At 39.6% G+C, this 11,740-nt stretch overlaps 1 long non-coding RNA gene across 2 annotated transcripts; it reads right to left on the bottom strand.

Annotated features, from left to right (window-relative positions):
* Positions 1 to 1,167: 1,167 nt before the first annotated feature.
* LOC137236855 (uncharacterized) lies at positions 1,168 to 6,241 on the bottom strand. Of its 2 annotated transcripts, none has more exons than XR_010948671.1 (4): positions 5,916 to 6,241; positions 5,347 to 5,520; positions 5,044 to 5,274; positions 1,168 to 1,361 (listed from the first exon to the last, which is right to left on the bottom strand). It is a non-coding gene; the product is annotated as an uncharacterized lncRNA (long non-coding RNA). The 2 variants fall into 2 exon arrangements; XR_010948672.1 differs by having other exon boundaries at positions 1,171 to 1,332.
* Between the last annotated feature and the right edge of the window lie 5,499 nt (positions 6,242 to 11,740).

Here is an 11,740-nt window from a genome sequence, read left to right as displayed (position 1 = left end):
CTAAACTTTTCGTTGTTACATCAATTGTTTCAGCGTGTTGTACACGTAAATGAAAATTCATACTTGAATGTATTTTCGTCTTCCAATCGCATAATTTACATTTTAAATAATGACTATTAGGCATATGAGAAATCTCATGGTTCAATAATTTGTTGAAGCTTGGTGTAGCTGCTTGAATATCACAAAATTTACATTTTGCACCACGTTCGTTATATTTAAATTGTAAATGTTCTGGTTTCTCTACACGATGCATAAAGTTTAGATGCTTTTTCCCACAATGTGCTGAATTTAATTGAAATACATACATTGGGCATTGTCTCATGATAAATTTTCCATAAATATACTGAGCCTCTTTATGTAGGCTCTTTTCTTAACATCTAATTCTGGTCGTACCGGATATGACAGTTTTGCTTCAGATTATAATCCACACTCATACTATTTTCAGATTCTGTTTCATAATTTTCATCATTTTCAACATTGGACTTTGCATCAACATCATTATCATCATCGTCATTTTTTGATAACTCTGTTTTAAGCTTCATATTTATCAAAGGTTCATCTTCCTTTGTATTAGAATTAGAAACATTGTCATCTTCGGTTAAGTTTTTATCAAGTTTAGCTTTTTTCCTAGGTTTAAATTCTTTACTATCCGTACTAGAATTAATACCATCATCAACATTTTTCGTGGTCTGTTTGAGTTTTTAAATTTGCCAATGGTTCGCCTTTATCAGTATTAGAATCAGAATGGCCTTGGCCATCTTCACCGTGTTGCAAAGTAGGCGACACATGTTGGTGTTGATGTTTGCGCATATTGCGGATATGTTGGTGGTTCACTAGTCATTAATTGTTTAGAAGTTTGAACTTGTTGCGTTTGTTGTTGTTGTTGCTGGATGATGATGTGGTGTTAACGTTTGTTGTACAATTTATTCGGGTGATTGCACAAATTGTTGGTGTGTTATAGTGCTGGAAAACCTTCCGATATTGAAAGTCCTTGATTAGTGTAATCCCCACGTAGTGAACTACTCCTGTGACCGCGTCCGCGGTAACTATTACATCTGAAGGCGCTTAAGTTACAGGCATAGCTGACATCGCTTATATAACAGGTTGACTCTAAAGTAAAAACCAAAACAAAATATTAGAATCAGTGTTTATGAATAACATATTTAAAATAAGCTCTTTCAACAACGTGATCGGTGGCTACATCCCCGTGAAAGTAGTGTGGTGTTCCTCCTTGTATAAACGTAGGTACTGGATGTGCTCAACCGTGCAGTTTTCTTCTAATTTGAGCAAATGTATGTTCTTACAGCCACAGCTGGAATATTTGGGATATTTCTATCCTCACATCGTCAAAATCAAATAACCTAGAATGAAAAAGAAACACATATCAGTAAGAATAGATTAAAAGTTTTTAATATAAGCCGAAAAGTGTTCCATAAATAGGGCTCCACACATAGCTCTTTTCCAAAGGCACAAGAGAAATTTCAGATAACTAGAATCAGGACCTGGTAAAGTAACTTCAAAGGCGATTTAGTCGCCACTACTTCGTATGCGCATTTCTCTACGCTCCCTTTCGGCATGCATCATCAATTTCGTCATTACTATAAAGGCCATCTTGCTCACAGCAATCCAACAATCTATTTGTCCGCAAATTCGTGGAACTAAATTCCTAATGGAAGGTTCCTCTCCAAAAACTCTGTTTACAGACAGTCTTTCGCCGTGAAAAGAGGGCAGTGAAATATTACATGTTCTGCGCTTTCCAATTCGGACGGACAGCTTGGACAGAAAGGATCCTCCTCTATCCCACGCTTATGTAGATATTCCTTCAAGCCACCGTGCCCGCTCAATATCTGTGTGAGATGGTAATTTAGTTTGCCGTGTTTTCGCTCGTACCATTCCGCTATATTCCGGACTAGCATGAAGGTTCAGCGCTCTTTTCTCGAATCTTCCCGCCGTTCTTGCCACCTAACTATTGTTCGTGACCTTGCGCTTTTCTTAGCATCTTCAGATGGTCGGCTGAATCCAATGCCATACAGATCGGCCATTTCACCTGAGAGTAGATCTACTGGGATTTTCCTGGATAAAACATGGATCGCGTCGTCGGAACAGCACATGCTATTCGTATAGCAGTAATGCGGTAGGCTGCTAGTATATCTTTTTGGTGGACCATTTTAGATCTGTGCCATACTGGTGCTGCATATAATATTATAGAGCTGGTTACGTTGGATAATCGCTGACGGGTAGCTTCGCTTGGGCCGCCGATGTTGGGCATTATTCGCGTTAGGGTTCCACTAACTCTAGAAACTTTGTCCCCCACCGCCCTGAAGTGCTCCCTAAAAGATAGTTTTGAGTCAATGATTATTCCTAGATATTTCAAGGAGGGCTTTGAATTTTTGTAGCACCCCGCCATACACCGCATTCCAAAGAGTTGGACCTAGAACAGATCCCTATCTAATCTATCTATCTATCAAATTATTCGGAGCAGGTACGGAACTTGTCTTGGGACACCCAAAGTGCACCCATATATATAAGGGTCTGAAATATTTCAATGAACTTCCTAATCACATAAAAAGTAGTAATAACTTCAATACTTTTAAAAAAAGTTTATTGGAGCATTGTAAAACCCTTCCAATAAGATAACGTTTTTCTCCTCTTATTTTTTACATGATATATCCGATACTGGAGCGCGAAAAGGGAATGGTAATATTGGAAGCAGCAAAATACAATGCATCCGGCCCTAAGGAAAAGAAAATCGGTCGCCACCTGTAACTCCAGACATTTCCAACAACTAATTTCGCTGGAATTCGGTATTTCCAGCTGGTATTTACTGTTGCTGATCGGAATCACTCGCATTCCGACAGCATTAATATAACAATAAAATTATATAATGTGTAACAAAAATAACGAAAATAAGGCCAAATAAAAGTTGGAGCAGGGGGGATTGGAAACATGTCCTTTTCAACCTCCCATTATATGTTGAGCTGTGCTAATCGGAATCTTCATGCATTCCGACAGCATATTTACTAAACAAAGTTGAGGGGTGATTGGATACACGTTATTATCAATTTCCAACATCCAAAGACATGTTTAGCTGTGTTGATCGGAGACTAATACATTCCGACAGCTTAAAATACACATATAATTGAAAAATATAAGTTCCAAATTTTGTTGCCTTAAGCTGGGAGCACTGGAGGATTGGAAACGCGTCCTTTCCAACCTTCCTAAAATGAGTGGCTCCCAGACTCGTCCCTTTGTCACGCTAGTAAATATGCTGATCGGAATCACATGGCATTCCAACAGCATATTCAATAGAAATAAGTGATTATAACAATGAAATGTAGTTAGTAGTTTATGTTTTAGGCCTAAACAACCGTAATAATAAATAAATTAAATTAAGAAAATAAATACTCTTGTCAGTGTTTCACGTGCAAGGGATGGTTGCATCGGACAGGTTGCTCTGGGCTAGATTCCAAAATCCAGCGTCCTCGTAACTTTTATAAATCTTTTGTGGCTCTTGTTGTTTACGGCCTCATTACATTATGAGGAAATATGACACCTGAGAACACAGACGTATGAAGCTTAAAAACACAAGCATGTCTTCAGTGAACTCCACAAACAGGCGTCGGACCTCTATGCCGGTGATTCCTGTACTCAAAGAACAAAACTAGCAGAGGAACGCACTCTTCCTAGGGAAAGGAGAGTAGTCACTCTGGCTCAACTTCGAGCTGGATAACGTAACAGGTTAAACTCTTACCTATCCAGAATCAACCCCGGCATACAAAACAGGACAATCTGCTTGTAATGTGTCCCCACATGACACCAACCATCTCTTTAACTGTATTGTGGAACCAACGCCTCTAACACTGCTCTCATTATGGTCCACCCCTGTTGAAACAGAATGTTTCTTTGGACTCCCGTTAGAGGACATTGATGACAATTTGTGATCGGTCGCACCTATTGGATGGGGCGAAGCACTGCTACAACAACAACAGCAGGCGGACAACACGGAAAGAGAGGCAGCAACTGCATGACCCATCGATCTCGAGCGTTCCTGCCAGTTGGCCCACAGGGGCATTTATTAGCAGAAGGGTGGGAAAAGAGAGAACACTGGCGCAATATGCCAGGCCTGAGTCAATCTAAGTTACTGTTAGGGGGTTACAGCACAACTCGATATAGGGCATTAATAGGCCTCTCAAAAAGATAACCTAAAAACCCCAACGGCTATTCTTACAAGACACTGTAGACTGAACAGTCACATGCAAAAGCTGGGTATAGTATCGAACAACACATACCGATTTTGTGATGGATCAGCAGACGGTGGACCATATCCTTCTAGATTGCGGCGCAATTTCAAGACGTAGGGCTAAGTTTATGGGCTCACCATGGCCAGAGCATTCCCACATTTAATCCCTCAAGCAAAGAACACTGCTGGGGTTCATCAAGGAAGTCGCCTAGGATGAGGTGCTGTGAAGGAGATGTGCAAGTCACTGTGCAATCCTCAATAAATGATCTATCTATCTACGTTCCGGTAACAAGCACCATTGTACTAGCCCCACCATCTCGGGAACTATTGATATGACTACATTAAACCTTCTAGCGATTGAATATTAATAATGCCGGCAATGCGAAAGTCTGCTAAAATGCACCATTCTCCATGGAATGCTCGATATATAACTTTCCACGTTTTGAAACAGTGATGAAAAGAGCAAAATTTACAATAATTTTAACTGGCTGTGGGTAGTAAGGTGTTGATGTCCTCTCTTAACGCAATGTAATGACAACTGCGATGCAGGGAAAATGACAAAAATCTTGCAAATCTACTGATAATAATTAATTTTTCCTCCCCTTCTATGCAATTCTATGCATACATACATATGTATTTTTCTCTCCAAATGCTAATTAAAAAAATTAATTGGTTTTCACATGAACTTCGAACTCTGTCGTATTTGCATTCTTCAGTTGATTATCAACAAAAGCATGACAAATTAACACTAAAAAATGCATTCATGTTGCTTATATATTTAATATGGTAGCCAATTTACTTACCCTTTCTGGTGCGATGATTCCTGGACAATCGGGCCTGACTAGACGCGATTTTTTTTGCCTTAAGAGAGCGTGCTTAACGCGAACCCTATCATGTTATGGCACAACTTTGGTGATGCAAAAAATCAAAGACATTTCTGCTTCTAATGCTTCTAGGATAGCAGCAGCAGCTCCCGGTGGCACCACATAAATAACAGTTGCATGCCGATCAGTTGCCTTTTTTGCTCCGGCTACCTATTCAATTTTAATTCACATTACATTATCTACTATTGCAATTTTTAATCACTACAAATCAATATAAATTACCGAAGCAAATACTGACAAACCAAGATGCGTAGTTCCACCCTTTTTTAGGGAAATACATCCAACCAGTTTGGTACCGTATTCCAAAGCATGTTGCTTGTAAAGTACCTTGTTTTTGTAGATTTCCTTTGATTTTGGCATATTCTGAGCTGAATCGCAACCCGGCGGAGATGCTATCTATTAGAATAATATAACAGTTTTTTTATTATTTAAAAATGCACATACGTATGAATGAAAATCAGAAAGTAAATAATATTGTTGTTGTTGTAGCGATAAGGACACTCCCCGTTATCGACTTTGGTGGTCTTTTGCCGGATGCAGATCGGGTACGTTCCGGGAACCATTAAGGTACTATCCCGACCATATCGTGAGCGATTTAGTTGACATAAAACCTTGTAGGCCATCCCGCCGATTCTATACAACTTAATATGGTAACGATTTAAAAGACGGTGCACCACCGAATTTTTATCAAAAATTATCAAACGTGGAATCAAAAGGCGCGCCTCGAGCTCTGTTTTTATTATTATTTGATATTTTTAAATTAGGTGGTGTACCGTCTTGTAAAACTTTACCCTTAATATTATTTTGGGCGAAGGCCGCCAACGCAAAAAGATGGTCTCTGCAGCAATATTCTTAATTTCCGTCACATGTCACAACTCAAATTAACTTAATGTTATTTTGGGCGAAGGTCGCCAACGCAAAAAGGTGTTCTCTGCAACAAAATTTTTAATTTCCGTCACATGTAACAACTAAAAGCACAAGATATTTTTCGTTGTAAACAATTTATATTTTTTTTTGCGTTTCAATGTTTTCCGGAATAATTAATGAACTGTCATTTCGATGACAGCATGAAACGTCGATGTGTTAGTGGAGAGCGAAAAAAGCTTTGAATGTGTGGGTGAACTGGTTACCTCCGTCCTGTAGGGCAATAATAAACAATTTAAAATAGCCCATAAACCCTGCAACACACTCAAAAACATGTTCAATAAAACCAAGTCCATAATACCTCCGGAAAAAAGCAACGTCAGTTACAAAATTCCGGGCAATGGCAACAACTGCGAAGCATGTAGAAGTATTTACGTAGGTACCACCAAATCGAAGTTAAAAGAGAATAGCACAGCACAAATCGGACATGAAACATAATAATTTAAGTAATCAAAATACGGTACTCATGGCCCACTGTGAGACCTTTGAGAAAGCGTCGGTATTACAACAACAAAATCACTATAGAAAGAGATTAACAATGGAAATGTTACGTACATACACCACCAGACAGATGACTAAACTTCAAAACAGACACGACCAACGTCGCTCACTTGCACAGACACTTACAGGTCCGACACCTAAGCAGTTTTTCATATAGATGAGTTTAACATATGCTTATGCATTATGAGTAGATTGCACGTATTTTTATGGAGAATGGTAGAATGAGCGACACTGGCGCCATCTGATAATAAAAAGTAGCTAACTCCCCAATTTTGTTCCAAGCAAATCATAAGAAGAAGAATTTGGCATTTGCTTTGGCTAAGGGTGTTGGCACACTTTGCAAGTGAAATTATTTTTCCCACCCTTTGGTAACTTTTCTAACATGTTTCACAATTAAAAACTGCAATATAACAATCGAATACGACACAAAATATGTTGGCAAGTATTTTTGCTGTATAGAGAGAATATTTACAACAGTGTTTCGCGAAATTTTGTATGTGAATGGGCAAGGCGTAATAAACTTCAATTGCCAAGTCTGAAGTTCCTTCATATTTACAAAAGCAACATCTTGGTTGATTGTGGCGATGTTATTGGAATGTGCATAAGCTTGTGTTAAACGCATCTATATGCAAATTTCATTGTGTCACCGCCTTTACTCACAACAAAATCGACAGCCCTACAAGACGGAGGGAACTAGTTCACCCACACATTCAAAGCTTTTTTCGCTCTCCACTAACACATCGACGTTTCATGCTGTCATCGAAATGACAGTTCATTAATTATTCCGTAAAACATTGAAACGCAGAAAAAATATAATTGTTGAGATGTTAATAAAACCATGATGGAATTATTATTATTATTACATTATGAATAAAACTCTTACAAGCTCTCGCTTAACCTGGTGTGTAAAAAGTAAAAATTCGTGTGCTTTTAGTTGTGTCATGTGACGGAAATTAAAAATTTTGTTGCAGAGAACACCTTTTTGCGTTGGCCGCCTTCGCCCAAAATAATATTAAGGGAAACGTTTTGCAAGACGGTGCACCACCTAATTTAAAAATTATCAAAATTATGTTTTGACAGAAATAAAAATTTATATTTTTGGATATTTCGGATTCTAAAAACGGAGCTCGAGGCGCGTCTTTTGATTCCACGTTTGATACTTTTTGATAAAAATTAGGTGGTGCACCGTCTTTTAAATCGTTACCATATTAAGTTATATAGAATCGACGGGATGGCCTAGAAGGTTTCATGTCATACTAAATCGCTCCCAAGATGGTTGGGCTAGTACCTTAATGGTTCCCGGAACGTACCCGATCTGCATCCGGCAAAGGACCAACAAAGTCGATAACGGGAAGTGTCCTTATCGCTACAACAACAACAACATTATTTACTTTCTGCTTTTCATTCATACATATGTGCATTTTTAAATAATAAAAAAAATGTTATATTATTCTAATAGATAGCATCTCCGCCGGGGTGCAATTTAGCTAAGAATATGCCAAAACCAGAGGAAACCTACAATTAAATGCAGATTCACGTGTCATTTGCCAAGGATTTACTGCTAAACAAGGTACTTTACACAACCAACATGCTTTGGAATACAAAACCAAACTGGTTGGATGTATATCTCTAAAAAAGGAGGGAACTACGCATCTTGGTTTGCCAGTATTTGCTTCGGTAATTTATATTGATTTGTATTGATTAAAAATTGCAATAGTAGATAATGTAATGTGCATTAAAATTGAATAGTTAGCCGTAAAAAAACAGGCAACTGATCCGCATGCAACTGTTATTTATGTGGCGCCACCGGGAGCTGCTGCTGCTATCCTAGAAGCATTAGAAGCAGAAATTTCATTGATTGTTTGCATCACCAAAGGTGTGTCATAACATGATATGATTCGCGTTAAGCACGCTCTCTTAAGGTAAAAAAATCGCGTCTAGTCAGGCCCGATTGGCCAGGAATCATTGCACCAGAAAGGGTAAGTAAATTGTCTACCATATTAAATATATAAACAACATGTATCAATTTGTTAGTGATAATTTGTCATGCTTTTGTTGATAATCAACTAATGAATGCAAATACGACAGAGTTCGAAGTTTATGTAAATACCAATTGATTTTTTTAATTAGCGTTTGGAGAGCAAAATACATATGTATGTATGCATAGAACTGCATAGAAGGGGAGGAATTAATTAATTATTATCAGTAGATTTTTGTCATTTTCCCTGCGTCGCAGTTCTCATTACATTGCGTTAGGAGAGGACATCAACACCTTATTACCCACAGCCAGTTAAAATTTTAGTAAATTTTGCTCTTTTCATCACTGTTTCAAAACGTGGAAATTTATATATCGAGCATTCCATGGAGAATGGTATATTTTAGCAGACTTTCGCATTGCGGTCATTATTAATATTCAATCCCTAGAAGGTTTAATGTAGTCATATCAGTAGTTCCCGAGATGGTGGGGCTAGTACCTCAATGGTGCTTGTTACCGGAACGTAGATAGATAATTTATTGAAGATTGCACAGTGACTTGCACATCTCCTTCACAGCACCTCATCCTAGCCGACTTCCTTGATGAACCCTAGCAGTGTTCTTGGCTTGAGGGATTAAATGTGGGAATGCTCTGGCCATGGTGAGCCCATTAACTTAGCCCTACGTCTATCTAGAAGGATATGGTCCGCCGTCTGCTGATCCATCACAAAATCGGCATGTGTTGTTCGATATTATACCCAGATTTTGCATGTGACTGTTCAGTCTACAGTGTCCTTTAAGAATAGCCGTTAGGATTCTTAGGTTATCTTTCGAGAGGCCAATTAATGCCCTATATCGAGTTGTGCTGTAACACCCTAACAGTAACTTAGATTGACTCAGGCCTGGCATATTGTGCCAGTGTTCTTCTCTCTTTTCCCTCCCTTCTATTAATAGGGGTATTTATTGAGTGAGCCAACTGCCAGCAACGGCTCGGGATCGATGGGTCATGCAGTTGCTGCCTCTCTTTCCGGGTTGTCCGCCTGCTGTTGTTGTTGTAGCAGTGCTTCGCCCCATCCAATAGGTGCGACCGATCACAATGTCCTCTAACGGGAGTCCAAGGAAACTTTTTTTTCAACAGGGGTGGGCCATAATGAGAGGAGTGTTAGAGGCGTTGGTTCCACAATACAGTTAAAGAGATCGTTGGTGTCATGTGGGGACACATTACGAGCAGGACAATGTTTTGTATGTCGGGGTTGATTCTGGATAGGTAAGAGTTTAACCTGTTACGTTATCCAGCTCGAAGTTGAGATAGAGTGACTACTCGCGTTTCCCTAGGGAGAGTGCGTTCCTCCTGTTGTTGTTGTTGTTGTAGCGATTAGGTTACTCCCCGAAGGCCCCGGGGAGTGTTATCGATTTGATGGTCCTTTGTCGGACACAGATCCGATACGCTCCGGTAACACAGCACCATTAAGGTGCTGGCCTGACCATCTCGGGAACGATTTATATGGCCACATTAAACCTTCAGGCCATCCCCCCTCCCCACCACCAAGTTCCATGAGGAGCTTGGGGTCGCCAGAGCCTCGTCTGTTAGTGAAACGGGATTCGCCGCTCGAAGGTGACGTTGACAATTGGGTTGGAGAAGCTATATATTGCGCTACACAACCCCTTGAATCCCATAGTGCGTTCCTCCTCTGTTAGTTTTGTTCTATGAGTACAGGAATCACCGGCATAGAGGTCCGACGCCTGTTTGTGGAGTTCACTGAAAACTTGCTTGTGTTTTTTAGCTTCATACGGCTGTGTTCTCAGGTGCCGTATTTCCTCATAATGTAATGAGGCCGTGAACAACGAGAGCCACAAAAGATTTATAAAAGTTACGAGGACGCTGGATTTTGGGATCTATCCCAGAGCAACCTGTCCGATGCAACCATCCCTTGCACGTGAAACACTGACAAGAGTATTTATTTTTTTAATTTAATTTATTTATTATTTCGGCTCTTTAGGCCTAAAACTTAAACTACTAAGTACAACTCATTGTTATAATCACTTATTTCTATTTAATATGCTGTTGGAATGCCATGTGATTCCGATCAGCATATTTACTAGCGTGACAAAAGGTGCGAGTCTGGGTGCCATTCATTTAAGGAAGATTGGAAAGGACGCATTTCCAATCCTCCAGTGCTCCCAGCTTAAGGCAAGAAAATTTGGAACTTATATTTTTCAATTATATTTGTATTTTAAACTGTCGGAATGTATTAGTCTCCGATCAACACAGCTAAACATATCTTTGGATGTTGGAAATTGAAAATAACGTGTATCCAATCACCCCTCAACTTTGTTTAGTAAAGACGCTGTCGCAATGCATGAAGATTCCGATCAGCACAGCTCAACATATAATGGGCGGTTGAAAAGGACGTGTTTCCAATCCCCCCTGCTCCAACTTTTGTTTGGCCTTATTTTCGTTATTTTTGTTACACATTATATAATTTTATTGTTATATTAATGCTGTCGGAATGCGAGTGATTCCGATCAGCAACAGTAAATACCGGCTCGAAATACTGAATTCCAGCGAAATTAGTTGTTGGAACTGTTACAGGTGGCGACCGATTTTCTTTTCCTTAGGGCCGGATGCATTGTATTTTGCTGCTTTCAATATTACCATTCCCTTTTCGCGCTGCAGTATCGGATATATTATGTAAAAAATAAGAGGAGAAAAACTTTATCTTATTGGAAGGGTTTTACAATGCTTCATTAAACTTTTTTTAAAAAAGTATTGAAGTTATTACTACTTTTTATGTGATTAGGAAGTTCATTGAAATATTTCAGGCCCTTATATATATGACCGTCCTAAAAAGATTCTTTTCCGGCAAACGCAGCAAACTCATTTCTCAGGACCGGGGTCAGGAGAAGGACCCGGATTCGGGTCGATACCTTCCCGGAAGAGGAGAGTATGGCGCAGACCCGCTGCAAGGATCTGCTGGGAGGATGACAATTTGTGGGAGGGACGCACCAAATTAAACACTGAGTCCGCCTGCTCATTACTCTCCACTCCCCTGTGGCCTAGGACCCAGGGCAACAGTACTACGTTGTGTGCTCCTAATTGATTTAGCTTTTCTACGCACTGAAGGACCAGTGCTGACTTTATTTCGAACGCCGCAAATGCCTTTAGTGGGGCCTGCCTATCTGACTGAATATGGCAATTGTTTCATTGGGGTATCAG

Source organism: Eurosta solidaginis, chromosome 1 (assembly GCF_040869045.1).
Source record: "Eurosta solidaginis isolate ZX-2024a chromosome 1, ASM4086904v1, whole genome shotgun sequence".
Taxonomy (NCBI): Eukaryota; Metazoa; Arthropoda; class Insecta; order Diptera; family Tephritidae; genus Eurosta; species Eurosta solidaginis.
This window is presented reverse-complemented; position numbering and strand designations above follow the sequence as displayed.